The following is a 17,662-nucleotide window of genomic DNA, read 5'->3' on the forward strand; positions in this document are numbered from 1 at the left end:
CGGTTTAGAAGTGTTCTCAAATGTTCCTCTTTTTCGAAACAACAACACATTTCCTCTTGTGATGCCTCAGTCTGCAGACATACACGTTTTTCTCCAAATTACCTTCCTGAAAAAAATTCGTTCAAACACCCATTCATTCTTACCTTGCTATGCGCTGGAATGAGAAAGCATATTATGTTATCAAAGTACCATTAAAATGGCTTTAAATACACAAGCTGTGAGTTGTCGTGTGCGTTTCCCCTGATGACTCTGCCTTTCTCGCCAACTTGCTGGGATGGTCTCCAACTGACTTCAACCTTGTTAAAAGAAGCGGAAAACCACAAATAAATGATAAAATATACAGGATAAGCATAGGAAACTATCAGGGGACCAGAAAGCCGAAACTTTCTGATCACGGAAGACTAGAACATTTCAGCAGGGTCGGTTTCAGACCAGCATTCTGTCTCGTCGTTTTGTGATGACTCCATTGACGATGGCTATCAGGTACCGTCATATGATGACTCTCATTTTGTCATTATGATGGCCGTGATATATATATTTTTTGTAATCTACAATGTTGGCAAGATGACAACCGTAACATAATCTGACATCCACCCTGGACACTGGCGAATGGGAAAGACTGACGTTCATCCATTTCGGAGTAATTCAGTTTTAATAATAAGCCAACACAATTTAAATGCCAACAAATACTATTACGTAAACACAACCAATTGCAATGCATTTTAAGCAACTATTTTGTAAGATAGGGCCACTTCAATATTTGCAGCGTCTATTGTGTCTTACCTGCTCCACCCTTCTCTCACTGAGAGAAGTGTTGTTTTAGACAAGGTGTAAAGTTTGTTTTCCTGTAACGTCCTGCACAATGAGTTAGTGTCACACTGTGCGGTGTGTGTTTATTTCTGTCCTGGTCTAGTAATAAATGTCAGCCTTAAATACATTGTGTTTAAGTGGTTTACACTTCCTCCTTCACCTGTTCAGTGGAGAAGGAAGGACAAAAAAAACAAAAGTAGACAAAAGAAGGGATGATAAAATAAGGAAAACTTTCTGTTTACTTAAAGTTTTTTTCCCAAGTGAGACTTCCGTTCTGAACCCTTGATCTGGTGGTCCAAACCACAGTGGGAGTATATACATAAAGCCGAACAAAAGCGTTGAATCAGTCACATGGACGACCAAACTCTCCCACAACCCACACGAACACCAACTCCATGTTCAAGCGTTTAGATGCCTCAAAGCAAAAAGTCTTTTGTTAAAATCCACCCCACTACATCACCATATTTCTAATTGAAATAAGTAATGAATGAAATAAGTCAACACATTGATTTTGGATCCCAATCCAAGCCTGTTTCAGTGTTTGTGTTCTTGTCAATACTGTCATCGCGTTACTTTATCAGTGTTCCAGGCGAATTCCTGCTGAAATGTGAAGGCAGCCGCCCACCAACATCTGTCATCTCTTAACGCTTCAATTCTTCAAGCTCCAAAATCTCCCGTGTCAGACACAAACCCACCACCTTGTTGTGTCTCCAATCTGCATAAACTAGACAACATCAAGCACCTCGTCAACGAGCATGAATAATTATTCAGATTCCATTGCTATTTATACCAGGAACATTTCCACTAGCCTTTGAAAGTAAGTTAGATGATCACGTGTCCGAATTGCTGGTAGAAGATATGCAGCTTGCCAAGACTGGCTTGAATGATTTAGTGATCTGTAAATATGCTGAGAGAAAAAGGCAGCTCAGCTCTCAGCAGTGATACCTGTAGTCACCCTGCTTCCTCTAAGGAACAACTGGAAGAGCAACAGGGCACCAAGCCTCGAACCTTCTCCAGGACACGGGACAATGCAAATGTGACTGAAACAAAGTGTGAATATGAACGTGACACCAACAACATGATAGAATAATCACGATAGCCCAGGTGCGCTCCTGGATCAAATGAGAGAAGTGAAGAGCCTCCTTCACTTCTATCTGAGTGGGCACCCACAGGAATACCTCACCAGGGAGGTGTCCTGGAGGCATTCTGGCATGATGCCGGAGCCACATTGACTGTGGAGGAGGAACCTCTTCAGGATGGTTGAGCTGTTGCTATGAGGGCAGAGAAACTGAGACAAAAACTAAGTCCATCTGTTGGATTCAGGGTCTTGGTCTTCCAAAGCTTGAGAGTCAGCAGATCCGCTCCTCCTTTCATTGACATGCTGGTCCTTGTGACTGAACCGACCTGAGGGGGATCACACAACCAGCTTTCACACCGATTTGAATAGTAAAAGCAGACCTAAGGAAGGTACACACATTAGGATTTTCAAAATTGAAAGAGATTATTTTTTCTGTCCGAGACACTGGACACGAAGAGAAATAAAAGTACGGCACTGATTGTTATGTCAGTCCGATATCAACACAGCACACCGCACACATGAGGTCAGCCAGCTGGCTGTCACTCGATAGTCGGTCGACGCGATCGGGAGAAAAACTGCCCGTATATTGCTATACAGCTCATCCCAGGGAATGGACAGGGTAGTAACAACCATGGCCACATTGGCTGAATTCATTTGGTTAAAATTGACCGTGACCAAATCAGGAGATACATAAGAATGTGGGACTGTGCTGCAATGGAATGAGCCTCTCTCTGACCACAGTAGTATCACACCAGGTGAAAACATCCTCCCAGTGACAGAGCTAGAAACCATAGTTGAGGCCAACTGACTGTGCTGAATTTCCATTTTAAAAATGTGACTCTTGCAGTGTTTTCCATTATGGGACGTGTTCTGCGAGTGATGGGATTGTTTTTTGCTGGTGTCCCATTCATAATAGATGTTATGGAAGTGTGTCAAGGCCGTATGTATGAAAGGCCACAGTGAGTTTAACAAGTGCCTGTTCTTTAGCAAACGCAGCTGGGAGTTGCACACTATCCTGTCCTACCTTCTAACAGCAGTTTACCTTGACTGCAGCAGTAAACATGAGCTGTCTGCATGTCAGTGCCAGCTTGTGAATTGCAAAAAGACTCCTGGGATGCAGCGCCAGCGCCTCACATAATCAGCGTCGTTACTGTCAATTATCTTCTAATGGCTTTCAGTAACAAGAGGGGGAACCAGAGAGAGAGAGAGCAGCTGTGACAGGAGACGCTGCTCGCAGCTTTACAGAGATGATTCATGTTCACCCCAAACTTTGTGCAGCAGGAGGAAGGCTCTGCCTGCCGGACATGTGTGATGGCTTTGCTCAGCTGTGCAGGATGATACGGACGGTTTATAGTTTGGGGAGGATTAAGCTCTGATGAGACTGAGAGTCGGAGGAGATTTTGCAAATGTTCCTCCACGCAGGAGAGGCATTCACAAATAGTTCAACTTCATTTATACAGTCAAAATATGATTAACAGCAGCCATACCAGGGGCCGGAGAAATGATGGAGGTTTCCTCGTACACATTCCGGAGCATCCTTTCTGATGACCCCCCACCAGTCGGGGAATCCGTGTTTGTGAGGCGCCTGCTGTGGCATGGATTAGATTGTACTGATACAAAAACCTCTTTGTTCCAGGAGCTAAGTCTCTGCAATATTTTAATTCTACAGTCAAATTGGCCCCAAAATATTAGAGAATTTTCTTATCACTACCAGGCACTCAAATATATAACCTAATTTCACTGACACATATCTTAAAAATAATTCTCGTAACAAGAGAAAGAAAAAAAAAGTTCATATTCACACATATTCACACATATTCACATCATAATGAAATATTTCTCTCGTGTGACAGCTACATATTCTTGGAGATAGCTTTCTGATATCAAGAGGCAGCCCGACAAGTTCTAGCACTAATATTTGACTTGAGATTTGTAGCTTTACACTGCTGCAGATTAAACACCCACACATACACACACAGACACGCACACGCTGTGTGGGGACATTGTGAGGTTTCTCATTGCCATAATGCTTTCCTCAGCCTCTCACCCTAAACCTAACCATCTAAAACACATGGCTCACCTTAACCAGGACTCTGAACCAAACATAAACCCAATCATAATGACCCTTTTATTTTGATGTTTTCATGCTCAAATTGAGGCTCAACCTCATGGGGTCCAGCCAAATCTCCTCACAAAGTCATACGGTCCTCACGAGGATAGTGTTTCACACACACTAACCTTAACCAGGACACTTTCAAACTTAAACCCACTCATTTGACCGAGTTATTTTGAAGATTCAACCCTCAAAATGAGGCCTAACTTAGCCAACAGCTGTATCACAGTAAGAGGTTCACCTCACAAAATGTGAATGAGTGAATTCTCTATCTCTAAATTCTTGAGCTCAGTGTAAAAACTTCCTACTTGATTTGGAAGCTGTTCAAACGTTCGGACGGTGCTGAGGCTGAAGCTGCAGTCGCAGTTGAAGTCACCACCACTGGGTTCACTCAATTTTCCTAAAATATTTGAGGACCCCACACTGACCCTGAAAAAATGAAATTGCTGTCAGCTTTAAGTGAGTATATAACACAATCCTGTTTTGCTTGTGGAAAAAAAACAAAACAGATGAAGCCAGTTTGAGCCTGATAGAAGATTACACTGGTTCATTTCATCAGCTCTTCCATGCTGCTCTGGCTGCTTCTGGAAACCTGCCCGTCACAGTCGTGTTCCTGCAGCCAAGGTGTGATTGAAACGACGACACTCTGATTTCCTAAAAGTGATTAAAGGACAACCAACCAGGTTTAGTGAGGCTGCTGTGCATCTGCTATCAACATGCAAATCTTCTCTCACCCCAGTGGTGGGTCGGAGGGTATGACTGGAGTCTTGCTTCTGTCATTAGGAGTAGCGAAGGACAGAAACTGCTTTTATGAGACAAACAGGAATCCCACAGACAGAGCAAGAGAACAGCAACCATCAACTGCAGTACAAGTAGACTGCTGCTCAGACGATTGCTTTTTTGTACAAGGACAGACATACCGCAGTTTTTCCTTAAATACCCTTCTTGAAGAAACAACAAGGAAGAAGAAAAAGAAAAACCTTCTGACATACCCTCGATATTCATCGTGTCAATGTGATGGTAGTCAGTGGCCAGTGCTTATGGTTTTGTGTTGACGTGTTGACGTGTCTGCAGCATCTGTCCTCTGTGTGATCTTGAAACGTCAAGATGTTACAGGAAATCATGTTGACGCAGATGTCCAACAGGTGACCAGACTTGACCATTCACTCTCTCAGACTTCAGCAAATGTGTTTGCCAGATATGTGCTCAAAAGTTCAACAAAGAGAAAAATCTGTTGAACCTGCAGCCATTTGCTCAGATGTTCATGGATGTGTGACAGTAATGAAATGGGACTAACACAGGGGTGGGCAATTACATTTTTGACCCTGGAAAGGGGTCATCAAACCCAAAGAAAGGAGGCTAAGAGAAAATTTACGCTTTAAAAATGCATAGAGGGTGTTGGTTTGTTGTGTCCCATTTCACTTAAACCACATTCCAACGTAAAGATTTTTGATGTGTCTTATACATTTCAAAATCTACTTCCAATTCTGATGTATTTTAAGGGACAAGAAATACTCCTAAAATAGCCAACGGAAAAGACAAAGAATTAAGAAAAATAATCAAACGAGAAAGTTATGTTTCAGTTGCATCATAATGGACAAACAACAATGCACAAGACAAACATGTCAGAGACAATGTCAGTTTTATAGTTTTACTCTGACTCCAGGAGGGCCACATAAATACAGTCAAAGGGCCACACTTGGCCCCCGGGCCGCACTTGGCCCAGGTCTGGACTAAAATATCTGCTGAATTAAACGAGAAAAAAAACTGATTAATAAAATACAACAACAATGTAGACAGTGTTTTAATGAATATTTTTGAAGGGCAGCATTGTAACAATTACGGAAGCTGTGGTGCCGCAAGCTGCAGTGCAATTCCACATGATACAGTATGTATATTATATAATCCCTCCCCAAAGCTCGCCTTCCTTGTGTGTTAAGGATAATGAAAATCATGGCCTCCACCTTCTTGTTACATAATTTGAACTTTGCAGAAAAGAATCTCTCGGCAAGATCTTGGTCTGGTTACATTAAAAATGAGTCTGCAGTTCCACCTACGGCTTACCGAGCAAATGCAGGACCAGAGAAGCAACAACACAGAGTATTCACGGAACGTTGCTGTTAAATGGCTGCATAGGTAGAAGCTGCAGGTCAGAAACTTGATCCTAACTTCAGGTTTTGGTAAAATCCCATTATGGTACCCGCTCAGTGGGGGCCTTATCTAGAATCCTAAACTGCCATTGATGCTCAAAGTGGAGTCAAAGTGGAGAAGATCCCAGCAGGTGGTTGTGAAAGTGACCATATGTAGGACAGATGGAGCAGCACAGGGGATCGACACGGACGCAGCAGGTACATCAGTAAACATTTGTACTAGTCGAGTGTTGATCACAAGACATGTTTGCCAAACCACCTCAGAAGCAGCAGCATTAAACCCTCGAGTCACGTGATCGTGATAGTGCTGCAGACTCATGAAAGACGGCTGTTGTTCTTGTTATCAAACCTCCGGTGCAAATGAGAAGCAGCAGCAGTTTGCTCCCTTTGTTCGGCACAGCTCCATTCACCGCACAGAGGTGGCCACATCCAGAGAACATCTCTTATGCAGCTGACCTTTTTGGTTCAATCAACCTAATGCAGCCCGGCTCCAGCCATTACACAAGAGCATGGCGCAGACCTTTTTGATTATATGCAAGAGTTACATAATGGTTCCAGAAGAAGAACTGCAGCTTTTGAATAAACATCATTTTAATAAGTGTAACCAGATTAGACAACCACCAGTCATTAGAGAAGAAACAAAAAGTGTGTGGGAGACTTTGTGGAAAACCCTTTCCTCTGCAGCAGCGAGCCGTCAGAGGAGTTCTTCAGAGAGCTTTCATCCACATGTTTGCTCCGTTCCCAACATGGCCTCTGGCAATCCGCAAATGTGACTTTCCATGGCTCTCCTTCCACAATGCCTCTCTCCACCATAAAGGCTAGATTTGAGTCATGCCTGACCAATAGATTATACCACCTTAGAAGTGGTTCTCTGCAGCTCCTCCAGAGTCACAATGACGCTCTTATAACTTTAGGAGGAACGAAGTTGGATTGAGGAGTCCTCTGTGTTCAAAGCTTGGGAGACCCCTTTAAACTTCTCCACAACTTTATCCTGTACTTGTGCAGTGTGTTCCTTTGAATTATTGAGGCCACTAGTCATTGACTTGATGCTTTTAAACTGTTGAATGGCAGGTTGAATGGCAAGTTGGTCAACAGTCAGCAAGGACATTTTTCAGTTGTGTTTTGTGAGGTCTGCCTCCTACATTTGGGCTGTGACTGTTGTACCTTTTTCACTGCATTGTTTTGTGGCATGCTTTCTAACCTAAAGGTCAGAGCCTATGAGTGACAGAACGTAGGACCTGTTGTGTTTCAGGCACATAATTATGAAAAGATAACAAACAAAACCCCAAAAGAGTTTAGTCTATGAATAACCATTCAACCAAAATCCCCTTGGCAGCTCATTTCTTCTGGAATGTAAAACTACCTGTGTATTAAGTAAACCACACCACCGGTCTCTCACCCCTTGACTTAACTTCCATTCTGCATGTTGTTGCTGGAATTTGTCTGTTTATCGATTACATCCCAGAATGCAGCTTTCAATGTCCTTCTCACTGATCAAAGTCAGTGTGACCATTTGTGGGCTCTAAGGATTATTGTACGACAAGGACGGTCATACTGCAAACTCCTTAACTTGTTTGGAACCATGTTTACAGCTGGAGACTGTAGTGCTGGGAGGGAGTGAGCATGCGAGCCATGGGGGAAGCAAACTTGAAGTACAACAGATGGTTAGGTACATATGGGCATCAAATTATTGCCAATTCATGGCAAAAAGTGGTTTGTACAAGTTGTAAAATGGACCTGGATTAAATTGGCTTGAGGCTTGATTTTTGCATCCAATAGATGCAACCGCTCATGTGTCTCAGGGAGTAAGAAGCCAGACTCAAGCTGGCTACTGGTCAAACATCTGGAGCAAGGATGAGGAAGTCCAAGAGAACAGAAGGTGGCAGGTCCAGGTGGAGCAGGCGAGAAGAAGAGGAAGGTCAGGTAGACATGTTGGGTCTTAACTGGACTGTTTCAAGAGGAGGAGGTTAAACACTGTCAGGATCATGAATGAAGGCTGAAGGTCAGCAGTGAAGTAAACAGAAAAGAGAGTCAACAGGAATCATGAGGCGTTTCACTTGTGAGTCGACAGAAGCAAACAGTTCCATAACCAACTGCGAATAATGAATAAGTTTCTTTTGTGTTTTCTTTCCATGGTTTTACAGATTTCTCCTACTTAATTTTAAACATCTCACATACGAAGAGTCTGTGGTGAGAGACGAGAGTCGTGTGTAGCAGTCAGCGCTCCACAGTCGAAACCTGGGAAACCTCCTCATTTCACAGTTGACAAGTAAAGCAGGGACAGAACTTCAAAAATATGGAAATCGTGTTTTGGGGCTGTTGGAGTGAGCGTGACTGGGCTTTGTAGTGTGATGCATTCATCTTCTTCATCATCAGCCAAATCTGCTCATCTGGCTCCTTTCATCAGGAGGAAACACAATGGCTGAGTCCATGATTCCCCAGTGGAGATTCGTGACTGGGTTGAGGTGCGTAGCAGAATAAGGTGATTCTTCAAGTTCATTGATATTGTAATTGACATTTTGACTGGACGTTAAGCCAGGAATGTGCCGGGAAAAGTAAATAATGTCCATGAGTGAAATGCCTGCAAAAATGAAGACATGCTTTAAAGACATGATTCACTGGCTGTGAAGCACAAGATGTGGACCCTTTTTCCTGTAAATCCTCGAATGTATATTGGAAATTTAGGGCTTTAAAAGCATGAATTTGACCTACTTTAATGCATTATTAGAATAATTGTTGCCATTACATGGCTGTTTCTTTTTAGCTGGTCTAAATCTGAATTAAGCCCAAAATATATTTCTGATCTTTACAGTAAACGTTATTTATGCTATATAAAAATACACACCCAGCTTTGATTTAGATCAATTGAACATTATTTGCATTTTCAAAACTTGCATGAATGAACAATCCCAGTAATGAAGTGGTAAAGGTTACTTGTCTTCCACACAATGCACAACACCACTGGAATACACAACATAACATTCAAATTCACTGTGATTCATGCTGCACCGGTCCACGCCAGCCCACACAACACAAGCAATACCATACTGCTCTAAGTCATACCTCATCATTCCAGACCACATTCTAAAATACCATAGTCATCTGTAGTTCCTTGACTTTTAGATATTGGAGATTCAGAAAAAAAAACATTGCTAGATTACATTCCAAGCAAATCTTACCAAAGTGTATCAGATGTTTAGCCTGTTCCATTCTGCACTGCATATTACTTCTCAGTTGGAGCCAGGGGTCTCACCCAGCGGGTCAGGGACCATTTCCCAGACATAAAATTGTGCTTTTATTTTATTGAAAAATCTTTCAGGTCTTATATAGCGTTATATACAAGTGCATGTTTATTTCTTTAGTACATAAATGTATATGTGATCTGTGTCACAGCTTGTCATCAAGGGTTGGTTGTTCCCAAAGTCAGATCATATTGTAGAGTTATGCCACGTAAACTCACCATAGCGCTCATCACCATTCCATACAAAACATACCAAAGCACACCATACTTCCTATACTAAGTTAAACCAGAGTGTGCCAGATGTTTCATCTTGTTTCACAGCGAGTATTTCAACACAATGCAAGACATAAACTCCAAAACAAAACCGTGCCATATTATCCAATATGCAAAACCAAAACTGTAGCATACCACACCTAACCATGTGACCCGTGCCACTGAAATGTAAGTATCAGAAATCCTCATGAATACTTGAAATTCAGGGACAAAAAGAGGCGCTTAATCACCTCCTGCATGAGTAGCTGTCGGCACGATATTGATCAGTACAACTGGGTTATGAGGATGAGGGTGGAGGGAATGTGCAGACTGAAGGAAAAGTCGAGTGATAACGAACGCGCATCATAAAATAAAACCCATTTCAGAGCTCCTCATCTAATCAGCGTTAGGTTCGCTCATTATTCTTGGACCCTCTTGGGAATAAGTTGTTGTGATGCGGATGATGCAGTGTCACATGGATGAAGACGCTGCTGAAAGGGAAGATTTTTCACTGGAGTGAAGTGTCTGTTTCAGCAGCGCTGGAGGTGATCTTTCATTTCCCTCGTGTTGTCAGATCATGAAAGAACAGTGCGGCATGTGCGCTGACAGCAAAACACAAGCTTCAGCTGTCTGGAGGTGTGAAACTAGTACAAATGAGGCGACGGTCGCTGGTGTCTGTTATTACTCAAATGAGGGAGCGAGAGCACATGACTTTATTGGTAACATGAACTGCACTCAGCAAGCTTTCCATTGTCACGCTAGGGTCAGAATTATGCACCAAAAGCAAAACAATAATGTTCATCTTATTACATTAACCCATCGTCTTTTCTTATACAGTATATTTCAGGAGGAAAATTAAAAGCTTTATTGTGAATTCCTCATTGTCGCTTTGTCCTCAACAACACACTCACTGTCGGAGGAAAGAACATGGAATGGTACAAAATCACCGCATTAATATGTATTTAGGACATTTTTTCACGTAATAATGAGGATTTTTTTACAATAATACGGAACAATATCAGAGACTTATATTGTACAATCCAAGCAATCCTTTTATAATTGTGTTTTTATGGTGTGGGTCCTGTTTTTATGTGACCTACCGTCATGGCTTTTGTTTTGTACATTTCCTGGATACTGTTTCTGAACTGTGAACAGGCTCTTCAAAGTTCTGCATTAATAAATGGTTAATATTGTCAATCTCTGTTTTTCTGTCTTGAAGAGTTAGAAACAGGAACAGATGATTCCACCTGGGTTCTTGTACGACCTCTGAAAGGCCTTTGACAGCAGCATGGCTCAGGGCTGATTCTGCATCCTGAGTGTTTTATTGAACAGAAAAAAAGAAAAAGCAAAATAAACTGGTTCAGAACCTGAAAAGTTGCTGGAACTCACAGAGGTTGGTTCGAGGTTGACAGAAGCCACGCACATATTCATTCTTATTTTAGCAGACACTTTCATTACCACAGTGCACTTTTTCCAATGTAAATATTACATTTGGTATTCATTTCGTTTTTATTTAAAGAAAATATATCTAAATAATAATAATGAAAGATCTTTTGCAGTGATGAATATCTTAGTGGCGAATATTATGATTAAACAACTGAGAGAAAGGGCCTTTTTTTCCAAGGTATTTTTGAGAAATAATTTACATATTGAGAAATAATATACATATATTTATTTATGATTTGAGGGAATGAACAGTACTTTCTGCTTCAGAGTTTTTAAAAGTTTCTATTCAGAATTAGAAAAGTAATGAAACGATGAAAAACATCTTTTTACTTGAGGGTCACATAAACACAGACAATAAATCAGAATCAGAGTCAGAAAACGCTATTAATCCCAGGGGAAATCATATTCGTAACATCTCTCTGTACACACTATATCACAATAAAATGAAAAGGAAATAATATTATAAAGTGCAAAAAGTAATACAAAAAAGCGCCCCACCTCTGGTTTTGGACTTGATTAAAACATTGTTTTTTTTAGGGTTGCTAGAAAAGCTCGCTGTCGGTTTAACTGCAAAGCCAACAACACTGGCGCTCTAGAGGTTCACACACTCTGCACTCTCACAAGCGCAGCCAGAGTTTGATTCCTGGTCCGGGTTCCTTTGGCCCTGAGCCAATGTAATCATAGGAGTTGTTTTATTGATTTGATTGTATGCTGTGTTTCAATAATTCATGAAATTGATCTCCATGGTTGAGCTATGTGCTGACTAAGTGCTTCTCTAGTTATTCATATTATTAGTCCTACTTGACGTGAGTTCCATTATACTGTTTCCACATCACACCGCTGCACATATCTGACTCCACCATGCCAGAGCCATGCTCTCTTCCCCACTGCTCTTTTTTTTGTTCTAATCTCATCATGATACTGGGTGAACTATGAGAAGGGTAATGACTTCACACCGTACCATAAAGGGGAGCAGAGCCAGAGGGCATTTTTGCATCAACCTCTCTCCAGAAAGTGAACAAGGACACGTGTCCGAATATGTCCCAGCTGCATCTCATTCGGCTGTGAAGTGTTACATTGAGAGAGGTCACAGCTGGAAGGAGCCAACAGGAGCATGTCATTGGACAAATGCTGATGTGAAGCGGCTGCAAATAACAAGAAATGTCTGCTCACCACACCCCATTAGTTGGTTAAGTGTATTATGGTGTTTCTCAGACTTAAATATATACAAGGGAGCTCCAGTGAATGGTTGTCTCTGTCTCCGCATCAATGCAATTTGAAACACTAGTTAACTGTAGTAAACTTATTTACCTCGCCATGACAAATGCAGCAACATTCATTCATCAGTCTGTCTCCATGTTTATTCCCTCTCTCCACCGGCCCCCGTCTCTCGCCTCCCACCTCCCCCTCAGTCATGTCCTGTTTCATTTCACGCTCCTCTCTCTGGTTCCCTTCACTGCTGATTTTTTCTCTGCGCAGGATGACACCACCTCCTTTCATTAAGGTATCTGCGTCACTCTCATAGAGTTCTTACGTCAGATGCTACGTAGGTATTCCTGATGGGGTTGAGCGGGCTTTGAAACTCCAACTTTATTCATCCAAACAGATGCGTTAAATGTGAAATGGAGAAAGCAGACACTGCAGGGGCTGAGATGTGTGACAAATGAGAAATGGGGCAGGAAGTGTGAAAGAATATGCTAAATGTATCACCAGAGAAAATGAATTGCACGCTTAGGGTTTCTGAGAGGGTGAAAGGCATTCACTGCAAAACTGTTCCGCCTCCATATAATGTTTGTCTGGTTTCATGAAGGGCTGTGTACAGGCAGAAATCTGGCAACGCCATGCGTAGTCTGATCCCGGGGTGACGCTGCAATAAATCACAATATACTACGATATCGCAAGATTGCCATTGTAATAATGATATCAATAATATACCGTAAATTCTGGACTGAAACTAAATCAGTGGTGCTGTCTGCACCGTAGCAAGGTCAGTGGTGCACCCTGCTTAAAATGCATGAGGATCACATCTGAAATAGTTTTGAAAATGGGGTCCAGCATCGTGACGGATTCATGAAACAAACTCTGTTGGCGGAGCCGTGGACGTGAGCAAAAACAGTGCATGTTGAATGCTTTAAGGTCAATAAAACACCTGTGATTTCATCGGTTTGATGTGACGAGGCTCAATATTTTGGCAGCATGACGCTCTTTAGCCTGTAAAAATCCTTATATTAGCTGCGTCGCTGTGTTCAGACCGTAGGGTTCAGACCGTGAGAAAAAAGTGGTCCGGAAATCATAGCAATAAGATGACAGTAAGTTGTTAGCCAAAGGAAGAAAATATTGAAAACAACATTGTGTACATTAAAATAGTTGACGATTATCAGTCCTGTTATGTTCCATAGTCAACCAACGTAACATTACCTTAGCTGACTGTGACGTTTCTGCCACAGCTTGAAGTTAGCGCGAGCTCATTGTCAATCATACAGTTGAAAGGCAAAGTCGATTAACTAGACCACAAACATATCGAGGTATTTATATTTATTGAATATTGAATTTGTGATCAGCCTTTATTTTATTTTATTTTACTGACAGCACTTTATTCCAAAGCACTTTCCTAGTTGGTGGGATCTCCACTGACCATGGCAATAAATTTGACTTATCTTAAAATATCAATTAAGTTTTGTGATATTTGAGTGTATGAATTTGTCTTTCATCCCTAGTCAAATGATCTGCCTATGTACTTAGTGAATGGAGATCATGAAGAAAATTGCAATTTTTTTTTTTTTTGGATGAGAATTAATTGTTTTTGTGGCTATGAAAGTTTCACCACTTTTGAAATGACAAAAGTTTTGCTTGGCATAAATTGGGCGCTCTGTACTTTTCTCCTGAACGATATTAAGGCGAACTGTTCCCAGCTAATCTTCTCAAGTCTCTCTTTCTGCAGGGCCCACTCCTCCTATTTTTCTGTCTGTTTTTCACCCTACCACCACCATGACATCCCAGTTAGGTCCGGGACATATAATTGAGGACATTCCCCGTCAGTATTCAGTCAAGTTGAATCTATATCACACATCAAGCTTTGTTTGAAAGAGCCTATGATGGTGTGTAAGAGAGACGCCACGAAACAAAAGGCATTTCAGGCAAGGGCAGAGAAGAAAGTCAACCTTAACAAGAAAGGATGGACCGTCATTATCACCGTGGGAGTTCTCTCATTAATCATTTCTCCATCTCTTTTATCTTCAAAGGACAATGAGGCTCCTGAAATGAATGCAGTGAGTGATATCAACTCAACACTGTGATGCACTTGTGAAGTATAATTTAGGCCATTCTATTACTCGTCTCACACATCCATATGAACAAAGAAATACACAATAAGTGTTTTCTTCACCAAAATCGTAATAGCGAGTGCACTCAGGCTCAACTTGTCACTTAGTTCCGCTAGAAAGGCTTGATGTTCCAGGAGAGGCTCAGAGTGAACAGGTAAAACGGTGCTAAGAAATGATGATGAATCCCTCTCTGTCTCCTCACTCACAAATTCTTACATCATAATGTAAGTGTCATTGTAGCGGCAATCTGGGGAGGTAAATATGCATCACATCAGGGTCGACAGTCAAGAGCTATATTCAAACACAGTCAACATATACAGCGTTATCATCATCTCTGTAGTGAAGCGACTGTGAAAAAAAATAAATAAAAGTTACGTCACGTTGGTCGTCGTAAGGCTGGAGCTCACGAAGGACGTGCCATCTGGTGCCGGCAGATTTCGTCTTGGCGCCATTTCCGAACTATGAATAGTTCCAGGACATATGGGCTGGAAACACATACGTCTGAAGTGATGAAGTAGCAGTGCCTCAATGTGAAACGTGTCATTAATATGTGATTGTTAGATAACGCGTTAATGGGGGCTGCGTACAGTATGTTGAGGATGGTAACTCGCCAAAGAAGTGAAGAAGTCACATCTTTCCCAGCCAAGAAGATGAAGTATTGATTCAGTAAGCATCAATGATAAGAATAGGAGAAAGTGAGGTTTCCAATGCAGACATGTTGAAGATGATGAACGTGGAATTTTGATGAGACTATTTCAAGTTCTGTGGAAGCCTTTCCATTTCCTACATGCTTTTATTTTGTGTGCTTGCTTCCTCGAGTATCATCCCGAGTGAAGACGCCAGATTGTCTAGATTCCTGCACGACAGAACCATTCAGTTGGACATTGCCCTTTTGTGTGGGCCGACCATTTGGGCTGGATCAGATTTATTATTGTCGTTTTCTTCATGTACATTTAAAACAATTTTGAACTTTAAAGCTGCATTTAAAAAATAAATCTTTCTCTAACCCTGGGACATCTGAACAATCCAAAGTCTGCTCAACCACACCACCATACAACATGTTATCAATGTCTTTCACATGTGTCCCCCAAAAAGAAGTTGAGCTTAGAGAGAACTGAAAAAAACTGACTAGCCTGTAGATTGTCCCTCAAAAACAATGCAACATTTGGAACCGGTGGTTTGGAGCAGACGAGAAAAATCAGTTTCATTTACACAAAATGGTTTAATGACATTTGACAGAAGCATTTCTATGCTTGAATTCAGTGGTCATTAGGGTCGCAGCTCTCATGCAGGAAATTAGGGGACGCCTTCTGCAGTGCTGACCCTCAATTAGGCTGGTAAAGCAGCAAAATAGGATGCCATATGATTCATCATCATTCATGCTGTCATGCAGAAAAGGGAATAAAAATTTTTTTTTTAATATTGAAAAAAAAAAGCTGTGCGCTTTCACCTTTTGGAAACTGTAAACATTTCTCTTTCTGCTTACATTCAGTCATTATAAGTTTTTAGCCAAAAAATGCACGGCTATACTAATATAAAAATCTCATTACAAAACAGAATAATAATTGCTGTGCTTTAACATGTTACTATTTAATAAAGTGAAAGTGACAGATATTTTTTTGGGGAAAATGATATAATTAAAATGTAAAAATGAGAAAGACCATTTACAGGATGGGTGTCAACAAACAACCAACTCCATGTTTTGTTGTCGTGATGTCAAAATAATGTTCTGTAATTTCTTTTTGCTGAATCTCTCATGCACCGATATTTTGGGAGTCAGGTGCTCAAGCCAAAAAAAATGACGCCGTGAAAAAATGACGACAGAGTGGAAAATTTGACTTTAAGCAACACAATATTATGTACAATGAAATCACATTAATAACTCACGCATCTATTGAGACAAAATATGTTTTGGATTTGGGGCATCCCAGCAAGCAACATGGCTGCAAGTTGTGTTTAAATTTAAACCATTCCATTAACTTAGTAAGCAATATAGACTTTTATATCAAACTTAATAACAAGGCCACGTCTTGTGCTCTTCAATAACCAAATAGTATACTGAACAGTTAAGAAGTACTGGATCATAAAACTCATCTCAGCTCTTGCCTTCCTGCCTTACATTATGGTGACGTTGGACTAGTTGCAATGTTGTTCTCGGCAGCACTAATGTGGCTTAGTTAGCTCTGAATAATGCCAGGGCATTGTACAAACACCTATCAGTCTGATGCCAAGGGTCAGAGGCACAGTATGTCTGCCACTCAGCACTGCGTGAGGGTCGAGTGGGCCGGGCTGCGGCGGGGGCTTGTGAGCGCCGTGATGCATGTCTGTGAAAGATAACAAAATACATTTAGGAGGAATTTACCAGAGAGAGAGTCTGTTATGGTATTTTTCTTTGGAATTTATGAATGATTTGGTGAATCGTTTGTGTCTGTCTGTTTGTGTAAAACTGATGTCTCTCCGTCAAAGTGAACTTGTGATTGACCACAAATGATCGTTCCGTCTGTACACAAACAAATCACTACATGAAAAGTGGACAATATTTAAGCAACCGCTCACTTCTCAATCATTTTTTGTTTGTTTTTTTAAACATGCGGCATGAAAGGTGAATTTGAGACAGACAAGTCTTGTGACGCAAATGTTCTATTATGAAGGAGAGAGAAGCAAAACACAATTCACAAATTCACAAATGTTATGATGACATTGGGCCTGATCTCGACTTCTTACTGTGCTTTCCAATACACAAGTACCATTTCAATATTTTACTCCATCACTCTGGAGTGTCCTGAAAGAACCAGCACAACCTTTAAAAATAACCCGCTCATTGAGAAAACATGCGGGAGTCAACACTGCATATTCACAGAGGAGTCTCACCTCCATTGCAAAGCTTTTAATAAATCAGCAGCAGCACTGGGTCGCAAAGTGTGTTAAAACGAGCTGGGTGACGGGGAGCGTGCGGGAAGAAGTTACGTAAGCGCCTTTGCAGATTATAAATACACAACAGTACACCCAACAATATTGATTTATCAGAACTGTGCAGTGAAATGGAATATCAGTTGGCTCAGGCAAGAGTGGTCGCCAACAGGGCACTTACTTCAGAGCGACTTCACGACTCCTGCGGATGAGGTGGGGAAATGAGCCTCAGTGCTGCTCTCTCTCACTCCACCCACCTGGCGGCCAACTAAACACCCTAGACATGATTCAATTCGTGCAACTCATTAGGCAGCGGGGAATGAGTGCACAGACATTCGC

The sequence above is a fragment of the Synchiropus splendidus genome, chromosome 5 (assembly GCF_027744825.2).
Source record: "Synchiropus splendidus isolate RoL2022-P1 chromosome 5, RoL_Sspl_1.0, whole genome shotgun sequence".
NCBI lineage: Eukaryota > Metazoa > Chordata > Actinopteri > Syngnathiformes > Callionymidae > Synchiropus > Synchiropus splendidus.